The sequence below is a fragment of the Poeciliopsis prolifica genome, unplaced genomic scaffold (genome assembly GCF_027474105.1).
Source record: "Poeciliopsis prolifica strain line A6 unplaced genomic scaffold, Auburn_PproV2 SCAFFOLD226, whole genome shotgun sequence".
Taxonomy (NCBI): Eukaryota; Metazoa; Chordata; class Actinopteri; order Cyprinodontiformes; family Poeciliidae; genus Poeciliopsis; species Poeciliopsis prolifica.
Window position 1 is genome coordinate 65,014 of NW_026562601.1, and position 16,490 is coordinate 81,503.

Below are 16,490 nucleotides of genomic sequence, written 5' to 3' on the forward strand. Positions count from 1 at the left end.
TACATGTGAAGCCAATCTTATCCACTGATCTCATTTTTGTTAGCAAAGGTTTAAAAATCAGCCTTTGTCCTCTTCTGCTCTGCAGTGAGAGCTTTGACTGGCCGACCGGCCCACAAGGCCATGTCTGAACGTTAACAGTAAACAATATCCATTCGCTGTTGCCAACTCAGTGACTTTCTTGCTACATTCAGCGACATTTCAGATAAGAAAATTGGTACCAGGCAAAATTGGCAGGTTAGGTCTTTTAAAGATTGGTAACCAGAGATCAGCCAGAAAGCTGCAATCGGTGCAGCCCTACACGCTAAAAATTTCTTTTACACCAGGTGAGTTTTTCTCCCCTGCGAATGTGAGCCGGTGCCAGTCCTGGGTTGATTCTGAGCCTTCAAATGATTTTAACAAACGTTTCTCATAACTTTAGAAGTTGACGTAAAAATAATGTCACAGATTGTCAGAGTTGTGTGCAGCCTGTGTCTGGTGGGACCAACAAACGGACAGGGCCGTAAAGTGGGGGGTGCCAATGGCCCCCTGTTCTAGCACCTATGGGTGTTATGTCATGTTTATGACAGTATCATGTCATAAACCCTAACCCTTCAAATAAAGTGTTAGCATTTTTTTAATGGAATTTGTATACCCAAAGCAGAAACATGAAAATAATTTACCCCATTTGGTGCTTCTTGAAAGCCATAAATTGCTCTCACGCTTAAGGAGCATCATAGACATAACTAGACAAGTAGACATAAGCCATGTCCAGTAAGACTATTTCTATAGTTCTTCAAAGATGTTACTGAAGTAAATATAAACAACTAATAAAGAAGTTCGATTCTCTAACCCTAAGCAGTAATCATAAATGTTAGTTGTGAAGTCAACATAGCATTTAGCAGAAACTAATACTAAAGAACTAAAGTGCTAACTTCAGTTCAAATTATATTTCTCTTAGAGGTGTCCTTGAAAAGCTATCATCCTCGAGTGTACAATCATATAATTTTGATGTAATTTACATGTTTTATAATATATTTAGATATTCTCTTTATGATTATATCTTGCTCTCTACTGTTTTATTTTGCTCTTGTGAGTTTCTACCTGCCTGAATAATTCTTAACATTCAATAACAAAATCTTACAGACTTTATTCAACTGAAACTTTACACCTTGGAATCAGGGGAAGCTAGGTGCGCTAAATGTTTTCAAAATTAGCAGATACTCTCAAGCACTAAGCAAAAATTACACATCGATCTTCTGAATTAGGTGGATTCAAAAGAAGTGACATTAATGTTGTATCACACATCACAATCAGACTTTTTAAAATCATACTCTCTTTGTCCTTATCCTTAGTACCCTTCTTGTGTGTGTCATCTGTGAGCTGTTCCAACATCACATGACACTGCTGAGCCCACTGAAAATATTAAGAGGTCTTAAAAACTACTACAAGGTTGAAATCAATAGAATGTGCCCATTTCATTCTTTATTTAAAGCTCTACATCTCACAGATCAGTGCCAGTGCAATAACATTATAGTTCAGATATTATAGTCTGTGCATAGCTGTGTGTGTATCTGCACATACAGAATCACAAACACACTCAACTATTTATAGCTTCATTCCCAGTAAGCGCTCTGGTCCACTGCAGCATTACAAGGTTCCACATGTACCGTATTTTCCGGACTACAAGACCCACCAGCCATAAAATACATAATAAAGCAGGAAAAGCCATATATAAGTCGCTCTGGAGTATAAGTTGCATTTTTGGGGTAAATTTATTTGATAAAATCCAGCACCAGGAACAGACATGTCGTCTTGAAAGGCAATTTAAAATAAAAATAGAATAGAGGCAACAACAGGCTGAATAATTGTACAGTATGCTGACGTTATATGACAAACAACGAACTGAGAACGTGCCTGGTACGTTAACATATTAAGATAACTATAGCATCAATAACATGCTAACAAGTTTACAAATCTTGTTAGCATTAGGTTTAGGGGGTTAGGGAGTGACACGACCATCCATGTCACTCCAAATCACAAAATGTTCATCTTTGGTGTCGCTTGAAAACAACTCCGCTAACTCTAGAGGTAGCTTCTACCACACATATTATGAACGCAGACCTAGAGAGCCCTCTTGTGGTTGACTGTGAAAATAACATGTGATTATATATGATATAATAATGTAATAATTTCACACATAAGTCTGTCTGGAGTATAAGTCACACTCCTGGTCAAACTATGAAAAAAAACGTGACTTATAGAACGGAAAATACGGTAATCTAGTGTTTATAAGCAGCTGTTCACACTGCTTCTGTGTCCTAGAAAGATGGACACCGAAGATGACAATCATGCTTCTTTAGTGATAGCCTTAGAAGAAAAGGTTGTAACTACTTTGTTCAAGTGTGACAGTTTGTCTGCATTCTCTTCGCCGTGTCTTACAAACTCAGCTCCAATATTTTTCTTTCATTCCCAGAATGGTCTGAATGCTCTGCATCTGGCTGCCAAGGAAGGTCATGTGGATCTGGTCCAGGAGCTGTTGGATAGGGGCGCATCTGTGGATTCATCCACAAAGGTAAGATATGATATATCCTTGCATAACATCTAACATCAGCTGGAGTCGTTGTACAGGTTCTCATATCCAGTCCTAACATGTAATATTGTTCTATAGATAAGCCACCTGTTTTCATTCACTGTTTTAATAGAGCAGTAAACACATTGTTGTCAGCTTGTTGCAGAGTCAACCTGAGTTCTTTAGTCAAACTTGACCTATAGCTCCATGACCGCTGATCTTTCCTGTGCGAGTCTGAAATCTGACACCAGAGAGACAAGTCAGTCTTTATCCAGGATCCCCTTTAAAAAAAACTTCTAGTCCTGTTTAAACCAACTTATCTGTCATTTCAAAGAGATTTCCTCTGCAGCTATGACAGATCTTGTTCATTGAGAAAACAAGGTCTGCATGTTTTTACTCCTGAAAAAGAGCTGCAGAGTAAAGGTGGAGGGTTAAAGAAAAATGATTCGGTGCCTTGGGGCCTGGGCCCTCCTCAGAGAATACCGATCTTGCCATACGCTGCAATAAGAGAAAGAGGAACTTCCAGTTTGTCATGTTGCAACTAACCTCCGTGATGCTCCAAAGTGCAAGTGTTAGCAAACATTATGCAGGAAAGTATTTCTAAATGGAGAAGGTATTTCAAAGTTACACAAAACATTCTTGTGAGCATGCAGTCTTTTGTATATTATTTTTGTCACTGTATCTTCTGACATGGACTGTGTTTGTGAGACATAAAGTAAGTGGATTCTCTCCTTTGTGGATTTGGTGAACATGTCATGGGAGTTTCATTTCCCTATTTAGTTTTTGTGGCGATCTGGCAAAGACTCATAGCCATGGCCTGTGTGACATTCTGTGTGGTGTGCCACACAGAATGTCACACAGAATGTTTAAGAGTTGTCCAGGGACTGGGCAACTCTTAACCCTCTCAGGCTCAAATTACTTGCAAAGATTAGCTAAGTAGCATTTAGCCGTTGCAAATCTGCAACATCTGCCTGGAGAGGGTTAAACTGAGTTGTACAATTGTACAATGGCCTACAATGCAAGTCTGGCCATTGTAAACAATTATTCCTAACATTTATTTTTCTGAAGTTTAGAAAATTGTCCCGTAACAACAGCTTATTTTTTAAGTTAACATGGAGAAAAATTATGCACTCACCAGCCACTTTAATAGGTACGTCTTGCTAGTGCTGGGTTGGACCCCATTTTGCCTTCAGAACCGCCTTAATCCTTCGTGACGTGGATTCAACAATGTACTGTTAATTTTATTGTAGAATAACTACAGCGCTCTTGATCGATCCAAAATATTAATAACCTCTCAAACCTGAATATTTACAAAAGTAAAAATTATTTGTCTACATTTTTTAGGACAATATATTTGTGTGCACAATTATTGGGCAACTACTAGTGTGCAGATTTATTATAGTATTGTAGTTATAACTTCATTAAACAGAACATTTTCCTTTCTCACTTATTTAATGCCATGTGAGAATAATAGACAACTCAAAATTGATAAACATTTTTGACATTCAAAAAATCAGTCAGTAACCTTTATAACCAGCCTTCTTGTCCATAACACTTTAAACCTTCCATTCATGGAGTCTGTCAGTTTCTTTATCTGTTGACCTTTGTGCAGCAACAGCCACAGCCTCCCAGACACTCATCAGAGATGTGAAGCGTTTTCCTTCTCCATAAATCTCCTGATTAAGAAAGACCCACAGGTTGTCAATGGGTGCTAGGTCTGGTGAGGAAGGGGACCACTTCATTATTCTTTCATCTGTAAGGCCTTTCATAGTGGAGTACTTTGATGCATGCAATGGAGGATTGTCCTGCAGAAAAATCATGGTCTTCTTGAAAGATGCAGACGTTTTCCTGGACCACAGCTTGAAGAAAGTGTCTTCTAAAAACTGGCAGTAGGTTTAGGACTTGATTTTGAGTCCAACTTCAAGCTGAAAAGGTCCAACTAGCTCATCTTTAACAGTCCCAGCCCATACCAGCGCCCTGCCTCCACCTTGCTCGTGTCTGATGTGAAGTGGAGCTCTGTGCCTATTACTGATCCAGCCACATGTCCATCCATCTGGTCCGTCAAGAGTCACTCTCGTCTCATCAGTCCATAAAACCTTTTAAAAAATCTGTCTTCAGATCTGTCTTGGCCCAGTCTTGATGTTCCAACTTGTGTGTCTTGTTCGATGGCAATCGGATTTCAGTTCCTCATCTTGGCCATGTCTCTGAACATCTTGCACTCCTGGGCACTGCAGGAAGGTTGCAGTTCTGGAAAATGACAGCACTGGAAGATGATGGCTTCCTGTAGCTTCATGTTTGGTTCTTTTCAAATCTTTGGCAGTTAATTTACGCCTTTTTCTTGCGACCCTGTTAGCGACTTGCAGCAAAACGATTGATGGTTGTGTGATCATGCCCCAATATCTCAGCAATTTCAAAAGTGCTGCTTCCCTCAGAAAGACTTTTTACAATTTTGGATTTTTCAGAGTCACTTAAATCTCTTTTTTGGCCCATTTTGCCTGAAGCTGCCTAATGATTATACACATCTTGATATAGTGTGTTGATCTTCTTACCCCATCATTAAACAAATACACATCAGATAATGTGTTCATATTCAACAAGCATTCAAGTTTAAGCAGCTTGGAGTTGGAAAAAAATGCTAAGATGATCCGTATGATGATATGATCCAGACTGAAACTTGCCTAACATTTGTGCACACAATGTAGAGAACATGCAATTTTGCCTTTTGGCTGTTAAAGTAATAGAAAATAATTTGAAGAATATCGCTTGAGAAGAGGCATCTAACTGTGTGTAAGAGAAAGCCTCATCTGCATCCTACTCTTGTTGTCTTGACCAGTACTCACTGATGTGCTTCTTATTAATATTTGCTGTATTCAACAGTTAATGTCAATTTGAAGTCAGGAAAAAAACTCCTTCTCACCTGAACCTATTTCCTGTTTTTTCAGAAAGGAAACACAGCCCTGCACATATCCTCTCTGGCTGGTCAGGCAGAAGTTGTGAAGATCCTGACCAAACGAGGAGCTGACATCAATTCACAGTCTCAGGTCTACCCCTGTTCTCACCTTCCACAGCTGTTGATTACAACATTTCTCTCTCTAGCCAGGACTTTACTGCTGTAACTTTTTTGAGAATTACTAAATAATTGTGTAAGGCATGACGAGTGACCATTAGGTTTGGGATTTCCAGAATGGATTCACTCCTCTCTACATGGCAGCCCAGGAGAATCACATGGATGTGGTGCGCTATTTGCTTGAGAATGGAGGCAACCAGAGCATTGCAACAGAAGTGAGCAATCTGAGGTTCCTCCTTTTGCCAAATGTTAAAACCACCAACACTTTTTGTGGCTATTTTATTCATCATATTCCTGGTAAATTTTGTGCATGGATACGTGGTAAATAACCATCAAATTTTTTTGGCCCTAATCTAGGATGGTTTCACACCCCTGGCAATTGCCCTCCAGCAGGGACACAACCAGGTGGTCTCCGTCTTACTGGAAAACGATACCAAAGGCAAGGTTCGCCTGCCCGCCTTGCACATTGCCGCACGCAAGGATGATACCAAATCAGCCGCCCTGCTTCTTCAGAATGACCACAATGCCGATGTCCAGTCGAAGGTATGGCCGTTGTTCATTGAGATGAGTTAGGCTTGGCATGTGTGGAAGTGTAGTAGCTCATGTGGTGCTTGTGTCAGTGTTTTATATGGAGGGTAGACGAACTAAGGGAAATCTGCAGAGCTATTATGTTGAACTGAGCTGTTAGAGACGTTCCTGGTTTTACATCTGGTAGTCGGTAGAGAAATCATTGCACTTTAGCTTTAGCTCATTAACAGTGGGAGTTCACCACGTATGTGATAACTATTTTTCTTTCATCTATCAAACTGTGGTTGGTATGTGGATAAGCTCTGCTGATGGTCAATAATCTTATCGTTCTGTTGTCTTAAAAAAACTCTTCAGAATTAAATGTTTGTTATACTGAAGATTTGATCAACTTTAGTGGGTGCATCATAGTTGAATAGTGATGATAATACCCATGTTACCCTTCTTACCCACAGTGATGCTGCAGAAATGAGCCTTTATAGGGGCTTGGTAGTTTCTACCACGGCTTAACTATATCTTACTCATGACATGTACAGTGATCACAATCTACAGTCTTGATCATATACATGTATAGTTGTAGCCAGGGGGAAATGGGTATTATGCTAGAATTGGTTTGATGCTTTTGTATGAATGTAATCTCTCATCTTAAAAAAATATTTTCATAAGAACGTAAATGTAAAAAACAAGCCTGTCTTTGATCAGTCTTGGCCTTCCACAACTCTCCCAACTGATCTGGTTACATCTTGTGTCAGTGTGTACTTCTATCAGTGAAGCTGACATTGATGATTCAGATTAATATTTGATTTGCTCTTCATCCATGGGTGGATCATTCAGCATGCTAAAAACATGAACAAATTAAGTTTCATTTGTAGGTCGAGCATTCTGCGATTCTAAAACTATTACTAAAAAGATGTAACTACCAATAACATCCAAACCAAATGACACAAACAAATAGGTTTTAGAGTTCCTGAGTGGAGCAGTTGAGAATTAGCTTTATGGAGAGCAACAGCAGCGGGGCTGGTTGAAATGCAAACATCATCCCCTACTTCACACCTACTCACAAACTCCACTTGGTGGCAAACATTTGGGAACTTTCAGAGATACTTCAGTTTTCCACAGCATATTATTGCCTTACAGTTTACATAATGAGGCTTGCACAACTCACACAGATCTTGACTTAAAGGTGTCTTTTAACAAGTACACTCACCTCTAATGGGGTCAGATAGGTCAAAACTCACAGTCAGCTCTGTTTGCACCTATGAGTTGCAAATAAGATATTTGCTGCATGAGTTGGTACCCACACCACTGCAAACCGTCTAAGAGGGAAAACAGCTGTGATCTAAAAGGTTCTTGTTGCGTACAACTGCAATGGGTTTGAGTGGCATTGATTCAGTCACTAGAGCTGAACTGAAACCACAGAACAGAATCAGATTGAAGAGATTTAGCAATCAAAACAAGCACCTTTGTTTTTCCTTTCAGAATAGTTCAACCCAGGCCAAACGTGAACTGATTCATTTCTTTCTCTGACGACAAAGTGCTGAATCATGAACAGAATGTATTTGAAATTAGCATATTATCCAGATACTAATCACAGCATGTTTAAATAGTTTACCCAAGGTTTCTATACTTAGTTCATGCCAGCACCTCTAGTTTGTTGTTATATAGTTTTGGACACAAATCTGCTTAAATGTGTGTAGCGTCTGGTTTCCCATCAGTCTCTATGCATCTCTCCCCTCTGTTTCTGTCATTCAGTGTCGCTGTGCCTGCAACGTCACTCCTGGTCCTGCCACTAACCGGGTCTCTCCTTCTTTCCCTTTTTCTCTCTTTAAATGCTCCCTTTCACACACTTCCCCTCATCACCCCTTCCTCCCTTTCCTCGCTGCACTGATGTCTAAGTGTAGCAATGTCCAGTGCATTGTGCCACTGTCTGCAGGTTGTATCTGAAGCTGCATGCTAAGAGCTGGGGATAGATGATCCTAATGAATGTTTTGGACCATCAGCTAGTGGTGGGAGGGGTTAGGAAGACGAGCTGAAGTTGATTGGGGCTTTATTTACCAGTTGACGGAACGAGAATGTCATACTTTTTAGTCAGGACTTTTGTCTGACACAGTTTTGTGGTTTTAAGTCACGTGGCTAGAAGACAGTTTATATCAGTACCCAGATGTCCATTCACTCTTTCTACACTGAAGCACCTCATAAATTCCTGCTGAAAAACAAATGCTTTACAGATATTGACAGTAATAATGAAAAACTTTAATTACTCTATTCACTTCAGTTACCAAAAAATCCTAATATACTTATTCATTTTTTTAAAACGCATTTAACAATTAAAGTGTTAATAAAGGTAAAAAATAAAAAGAAACTAACAAAAAAAGTAAAACAAAAGAAAACAAATTACTAAAAAAACTGTCTAGTTTGTAAATATGTATATCTTTTTTTATTTTATTTTGTTCATAGCCTCTTAGAAATATTGACCACAGCATAGAAAATACTGAAAGAAAATCAATGTGATGTTTCATTGAAGTGGGTTTGTTTCTGTATTTATTTTAGCCCAAATTCAATGAAATGAGAACATGTAAAACCAACAATATGCATGTATTGAATAACTTGCTTGGAAAAAAGTTCATAAAAAGCATAGTTTTGTCTTACAGTTTGAAATCAAACCTATATTTATAGTTTTAATCTACAACCAGTAGAAACAGTTATAGAAGAAATTTATTTTCAATTACATTTTTATCATATGTTTTCATGTATAAACATGAAAACATATTACTTCTCACTTTGAAGTTGTCGAACCTTTTTATCTAAAGTCAGTGTAGTCGCCAGGCTGATACCAGCCAGCCAGGTTTATTTAGCAACTCAGCACTAATTGTAGATGTCAGTGTTGCATTTTAGTGATAATATTTCATAAAGCCAGTGATTTTCCAGAATTGATCAGTGACTTTAGTGAACATTCTCTCTTATAACACAGAGAATTCACAGTATAGAATAGAATATAAATAGCATTTATTGTATCGTAGATGGCAAATTCAGGTTAAACAAGCAAATATAGAGGCAAGTCAAATCATGTAGGTTCACAAAAAGATTACAAAATATATAAATATTAAGTACAACAGGTTGCAAAGTAAGGCCAAGTATACGACATAAAAATATAATACAGCTATTAAAAAGCAACGTGCTTTAGGAGCTTACACAATACTTCCTCTCCTTACAGCTTTTTCCTGACAAAATACTTTCAGGAGTTTATACAATACTTCAGAGAGCTGACAGCTGTCTTTGCTGGAACATATTGACTCTCTGCATCGACATCACTTAATTATTCGAGGGGCCATGATGTACACGTTGGAAGTGAGGGATGAGAGTATTGAATAGAGCAACTGAAATTGTTTTTCCAAGTTGTTTTTTCCAGTTTATTCAAGTCAAGCTAATTTGTCTGTAAACATAGCCCACCTGGTAGGGGCTTATAGACGGCGATATTTACAAAAGTTGAAAATAGCTAGCTTAGAAATTGACCCATGCCTCCTCCCTCTTGACATGTTGATCAAATTACTGATTTTTGCCTGAATTCATACTGCAGGTTTTACAGTGGGTACAGAAAGTATTCAACCCTCTTTATATTTTTCACTTCTTGTTTAATCAATTAGCTAAAATCCAAAAAGTTCACATTATTGCTCATGTGTGTACACTCAGCATCCCATCGTCACAGAAAAAAACAAAAATGTAGACATTTTTGCAAATTTATTAAAAAGGAAAAAGTGAAACATCACATGGTCGTAAGTTTTCAGACCCTTTGCTGTGACACTCATCTTGAACTCATGCTGTTCAGTTCTTCTGATCCTCCTTGAGATGGCTTTACTCCTTCATTGGAGTCCAGCTGTTTAATTCATCTGAATGGACTTGATTAGGAAAAGCACACACCTGTCAATATAAGACCTCACAGCTCACAGCGCAGGAGAATGAGAATCAGGAGGTGGAAGAAACTACCCAAGGAGCTCAGAGACAGGACTGGATCAGACTGGATCAGGCTAAGGTCACTAAAGAATCTTTGCAGCCCTCAAGGTTCCTGAGGGCACAGTGGCCTCCATTATCCTTAATGGAAGAAGTTTGGGACGAGCAGAACTCTTCCTCAACCTGGCTGTCCAGCTAAACGGAGCAATCGTGGGAGAAGAGCCTTGGTGAGCGAGATAAAGAAGAATCCAAAGATCACTGCTGAGCTCCAGAGATGCAGTAGGAAGATGGTCAACAATCACTCCAGCTCTCAGTCGGGGCTTCATGGCTCGACGGAAGCCAAGACATAGGAAGGCCTGCATAGAGTTTGCCAAAAAACTCATGAAAGACTCCCAGACTATGAGAAATAAGATTTTCTGGACTGATGAGACAAAGATAGAATTTTTTGGTGTTAATATATATATTTTTATATTTCTTTCTCCAAGGTTTTTGTTGGCTCTAGTGGACCTTATTTGAAAGTAGACTGACAGTACAGAGGGTAAGGAGAGAGGGGAAGACATCCAGCAAATGTCGCCGGGTTCAGGAGTCAAACCTGCGACGGCCACGTCGAGGACTAAGACCTCCAAATGTGGGCCGTGCTAAACCCCAATTCATTTTAAGCAATATGTGTGGAGGAAACCAGGCACTGCTCATCACCTGCCCAATACAATCCCAACAGCTGCAGGGACAGGATGATCTGTTACAGTTGAAGCAAAGATGAATGTGGCCAAATACAGAGATATCCTGGAAGAAAACCTCTTCCAGAGCTCAGGACCTCAAATGGGTCAAAGGTTCACTTTCCAACAAGATAATGACCCGAAGCACACAGCTAAAATAACAAAGGAGTGGCTTCGGAACATCTCTGAACATACTGGACTGGCCCAGACGGAGCCCTACCTAAACCTAATTAAGGAGAGACCTGAAAATGGCTCCATCAACGATCATCATCCAACCTGATGGAACTGGGGAAGATCTGAAGAAAGAATGGCAGAGGATCCCAAATCCAGGTGTGGATAGGGGTGCTTCCGATCACTACTGAGTAAAGGGTCTGAATACTTATGACCATGTGATATTTCAGTTTAGTTTTTAATTAATTTGCAATAATGTCTACATTTTTGTTTTTCTCTGTGAAGATGTGAACTTTTTGATTTTATCAAGTGGTTTCAATGAAACAAAGAGTGAAACATTTAAAGGGGTCTCAATACTTTCCATCCTATGACAATTTTTACAGTGAAATCAACAAAAATGCAATATTAAATTACAGATGTGTGTTTTTTTTCTGACAGTGCAAAGATTGTTTTGACCACAGTCATGGCGCAGTGGGCTGAAGAGTGTAATGTCACATGCAAAGGGTCAATAGGTTAAATATTCCAGGAGCCAGGGTATAATGAATTGACCTCTAACCTGGTAGGAACTGCTGCATAGACAATCTTCACCTGCTTTAATATAAGATCATGAATATAAAGAATTTAAAAATTCTTAACAGTTGATAAGCAACACTTTAACTGAAAGTTTGCAAAACAGCTAAGTAAATTAGCACTTTCAAATGTATTCAGAAATATTGATTTAGGGGAAGTTAAGAGTACTAGATCTTTTTAAAGTTAGCAAAAATGCTAAACAAAACATTAGCTTTGCTAATAGCACATTAACAAAGCTACAACTGGACTGCCTTGGTACTTGAAGGTCCACTCCAAGTTTGAGGAAAATCATTTTTGAGATGTGGGAAAGCAACTTGTAATTTGAAATAGTTATATTAATATTCTATATTTTATATCTTATATTATTCTTATATTATTCTATGTCTTTCATTCCAATGCAGAACTTTAGTCTTTTCACTATAACATATGTTGGTGAGATAAATAATGTCAATCGATTTCAAAGACAAATCACAGGATGTATGTGAGACAGGGAATAAAATGAGCCACTCTAGCCACGTCACTGTCCACATTACAATATGGCTGCACAGCCTCCTCTGCTGTGCATGGACTACAGTGGAGTTATGTGTGAAACAAAGCTAACTGAACTGGTCTTTCCCTCCCTCATTCCCTCTGCAACAGATGATGGTCAATAGGACTACTGAGGTATACACATCCCCCTTTAATTCACACACATTTGGTTCTTTATCATCCCTTTTTCTTTCTGTCCACCGCCGTACCTTGTCTTGCAAAGTAACCATCATTTGGGTCATTTTATACTTTCTCTGTTTCAGTTGATTTGGTACAGTTTATTCAGATTCCACCATGTATGGCTGACAGGAATGGCTAAAGTTGCTGTCCCCTGCACAGTCCATAAATTTCATTACGTTGCATTAATGTAACATAATTTTTTATTTTCCTTTCTTATGTTTATTCCCCTGAGAAATTCATTTTTCCATCTGGAATCCTCAGTGCCTTTTTTAAATATCATAAGCATCTCTGAGTAACATAATGAATTGATGTGATGCCCTAATTTGATGCATATTGTGCTGATGCCTTCCTGAGAAAGTTGTCTGTTATTCTGTTATATGAAGCAATAATGTTTGTTTCTGTTGGTGTTGCATGGTCTCCCTTGTTGCACTCTTAACTAGTTGCTAAAAACTTAAAGTAGAAGCAATGTACTGACGCATGACTGATGTAATAATATAACACAAGTGCTTTAATGGATGACCAAGGCTGCCAAAATGAAACTGAAATATTTTAAATTCAAACTTTATTTCCCAGTAGGGTTTGGTGAAACATCATTTTAACTTGGTGTTAAAATGAAGAGTGAAGGGTCAGTTTCTCCGGTCTGCTGAGGGATGCAGCTAGCTCAGAATTACACCTCCATTCTTTACTTTCCATTCTGTGAAACATTCCAGCAACAGTTTTTCCACAATTATCAGAGATTAAGCGTGAGGATTTCCATAGAGCACACAAAGAAAAATGATTCTGTGGTGAAGTAAATTTAACATAATTGAATCTGTGAAATCGACGAAAAATATTCAAGTTAGTATTTTCACACAAATATATTTCGTATTGAGGTAACAAATATTTATTCAAAATACAAGTCATTGATACTTTTTTTCCAAAAATAAATGAAGTACCAAGAGCCTATCTTTTGTTGTGGAAATGTCAGTTATCAAAGTTTATCAGTTTGTTCCAATAATTAGAGAAATATTCATCATTGTCTTTATTTTTCTTCAGACAAAAGCATTTCAAGACTCATCTCACTGAGCACAGTGGATCACATGTTTATATTGTCACAGCAGAAAAAGCACACACCCAAAGTCTGAACTTATCTCCATTACTAGGTGGATAACAGCTTTATCCTTTGTCATGCAGCTGCCCTTCACCTCATTGGAAACAAGGATTTTAGTAAAGATTTGGAAACCCAGACCCGACATCTACAGCAGGAAATGAGAGCTGACAATGATTCCAACCACAACTTCTAGTTCTTTATCAGTCACTCACAGTTACAGGCTCTCTCATACTTACACAGTAACAAAATTAAAGAAAAACATTCATTTACATAAAACATTATTTTTTCTTGACATAAAATTAAAATGAACTTAAGTTCATTCACACAACAAAAGAAAATTTTGTTGTCTTTATTTCATTCCATAATTCAAAACCTCAAATATTACCCATAAGCCACCAGAGGCACCAGAGTGTCATTTGAAGTAAAGGGAATTTCCATCTAGCACAAGTCAAGAACATGATTTTTTTAGTTTATGTTTACATGTTTTGCTTATGTACAGCTAAAAAAATCTATTACAAATAATCTACAAAGTTAATACTTAAATTGCACAACATGAATTCATTTGTGTTTATGGGTTGCAATAATTGATTTTTTAGGACATTGTGACAGTAAGGATTGGTCAGAAAAATATCCCACAATGCATTGTGCTGCCAGCAGGAATTTATTAAACCACTTTTTTATTGGTTACCAAAATTATTTTTAAGATCTTTAAAGTGAAAACTGGACTGCCTTGGTACTTGAAGGTCCACTCCAAGTTTGAGGAAAATCATTTTTGAGATGTGGGAAAGCAACTTGTAATTTGAAATAGTTATATTAATATTCTATATTTTATATCTTATATTATTCTTATATTATTCTATGTCTTTCATTCCAATGCAGAACTTTAGTCTTTTCACTATAACATATGTTGGTGAGATAAATAATGTCAATTGATTACTTGATGACACCAGGTCATCAAGTATGAGGCTATTTCAGTGCAGTAGAGCACTAATTGACTAGTTTTAGCATTTTCATTTACATAAAATATCACCATGAGTGACTTGTATGCTCATTTTTAATCAATGATATATATTTTTTTAATTGTTATACCTCTTTGCTTATTTGTAGTATGAAATTTGGACGTTTATGATATAATTCAATTTAATTTAAATTACATTTATAACCGCTCCACTCTGCCTGATGATGTAGCCTTGCAAATGTTCTATTCAAAAAAGTGAACAAATTATTACTGCTTTTCATATTTTTTGCCAAAGTTTGAGCAGAAAAACATAAAACAAGCAGTGGGCAGAAACTGTTTCAATCAGGCATTTTTAGGTAGTTTCTAGTTCACAAAAACTTGACTTTGGTTGTTCATTAAATAATTACATCACACTCAGATTTATTAAATTAAACACAAATGAATTATGCAAATAGTTGCCTTATTCTAAAGCCAAACTTAGTTGCTGGTTTCCATGGTAACAGTGGGATTTTTCAGGTTGCTGTTCTTGTAGCATAAAGTCTATGATGATGTCTCTGGGAAATCTGTGAGCAACATGTCCCACTTCAGATGTCCCTGGAAAGGACAGCCGAGTTAAAGACCTGTTAGCATTTTGCTATTCTCATTATCTCTCTACAATGGATTGAGTCTGTTCATTTTTTCATGTGGAAGTTATTTTAATCTCCCAGTTTGTTCTTTCCAGCTGAGTACATTTTATACTCATATAGGCCTAACATCATCATCAAATTGAAAGCATAATAACAAGAGATTGGTAATGTATCATTGAAAGCTTAAAAATGTAGTTCATTAAACAGGATGTAAAACTATTCTTTGTTCTCCATCACTGCAATCTGAAAATTCTTTTTCACAGATTAATGCACAGCAACATTCATATTGGCAGTCCTGGTCATTCATATTTAAAATATTACTGATAGAACCTCTTTGAAAATGTATACTTTTGAAAGAAAATGAGAAAATAACATCAGCTGTTATTGTTTTCTGAATAGGAGGCATGTGACACTTAATGTGCAAAAAGCATTTCCACTTAAATGGATCCACAATTAGTTGAACATGTTGGACTAAATATGTTGCAATTTTGCTGCTAGCTAAAAAAGTGCTATTGATGACGTGTCAAAACTGACAATTACCAGAAAATATTTATATTTTTTATTCTATTTTTAAACGTGGAGGTCACCAGTGTTTCACCTGTGACCTGGTCTGGACTGGAATGCACAGAGTAAACACCGGAAGTTTACTGCAGTTATTTTTATCACTATGTTTATGATTGGTGTAAATTCAAATTCACAGCATCACTGTTGGCTGTAATGAAAAATAAACATAAAATAGTGAGGCGAGTCTGGACCGCTTCCCACATAAAGAAAAAAAGAAGAGCACAACTTCCAAAGGACTTGTATTTGTGCTTTCAACATTTCTGTCCTGAAGAGTTTGAATCATTTGTACAAGCAAAATTGATGAAAAATTTAACAGGTGGTTGTTGCCTTTGCAAGATAAAAACATGTCATGCTGACAGTTTTATTCACAAAATGCCTAAACCCTGGCACCGGCTAACAAGACAAAACTGCTGGGAGAAACATTTAAGAGACAAGCAGCGCTGGAAGCTCCTTTCAACAATAAAGAAGCCATTACCACTGCAACCAGTACTGAATATGAAAACACAAACCCAACACAGAACCAAAGACCAGAGCCTAAACAGGTGGTACTGGACTGAAGACCGGATTCAACACAGACAAGTTACTTAGTACACTTACTGGAGCACAGTCTGAGGTACATGTCATTCGTTGTTTCATTTATGAAGCTAAAGCAGCAGCACCACTAACACCAGTTTTTCTGCCTCACTCTTTTCCTTCAATGCGCGCTCTGGTTTAAATTGAAAAGGCTTAACAATGTTACTTGTTGCTGTTTTGGCCGGATGGAGCTCACAAAATTGGACCTAGTGTACATCATTTACCCAGCGTAAACAATATGGCAACATCCATGTGACAATATTTTATTAAAATTTAGAATAAACAGTCAATAGTGTTTTTACTGTATTGACTTAACATCTAAAATAAATGTTTTAAAAATAAAGTCTATTGTTACAACTAATTGTGGATCCCTTTAAAACCTGATATTTACATACACTGCGTACAACAGCACCATCATCAATACAT

The 16,490-nt window shown here is 37.5% G+C and overlaps 1 pseudogene; it reads left to right on the plus strand.

Annotated features, from left to right (window-relative positions):
• LOC129357064 (ankyrin-2-like) overlaps window positions 1-16,490 on the plus strand; it is an 81,063-nt pseudogene that overhangs the window by 10,346 nt on the left and 54,227 nt on the right.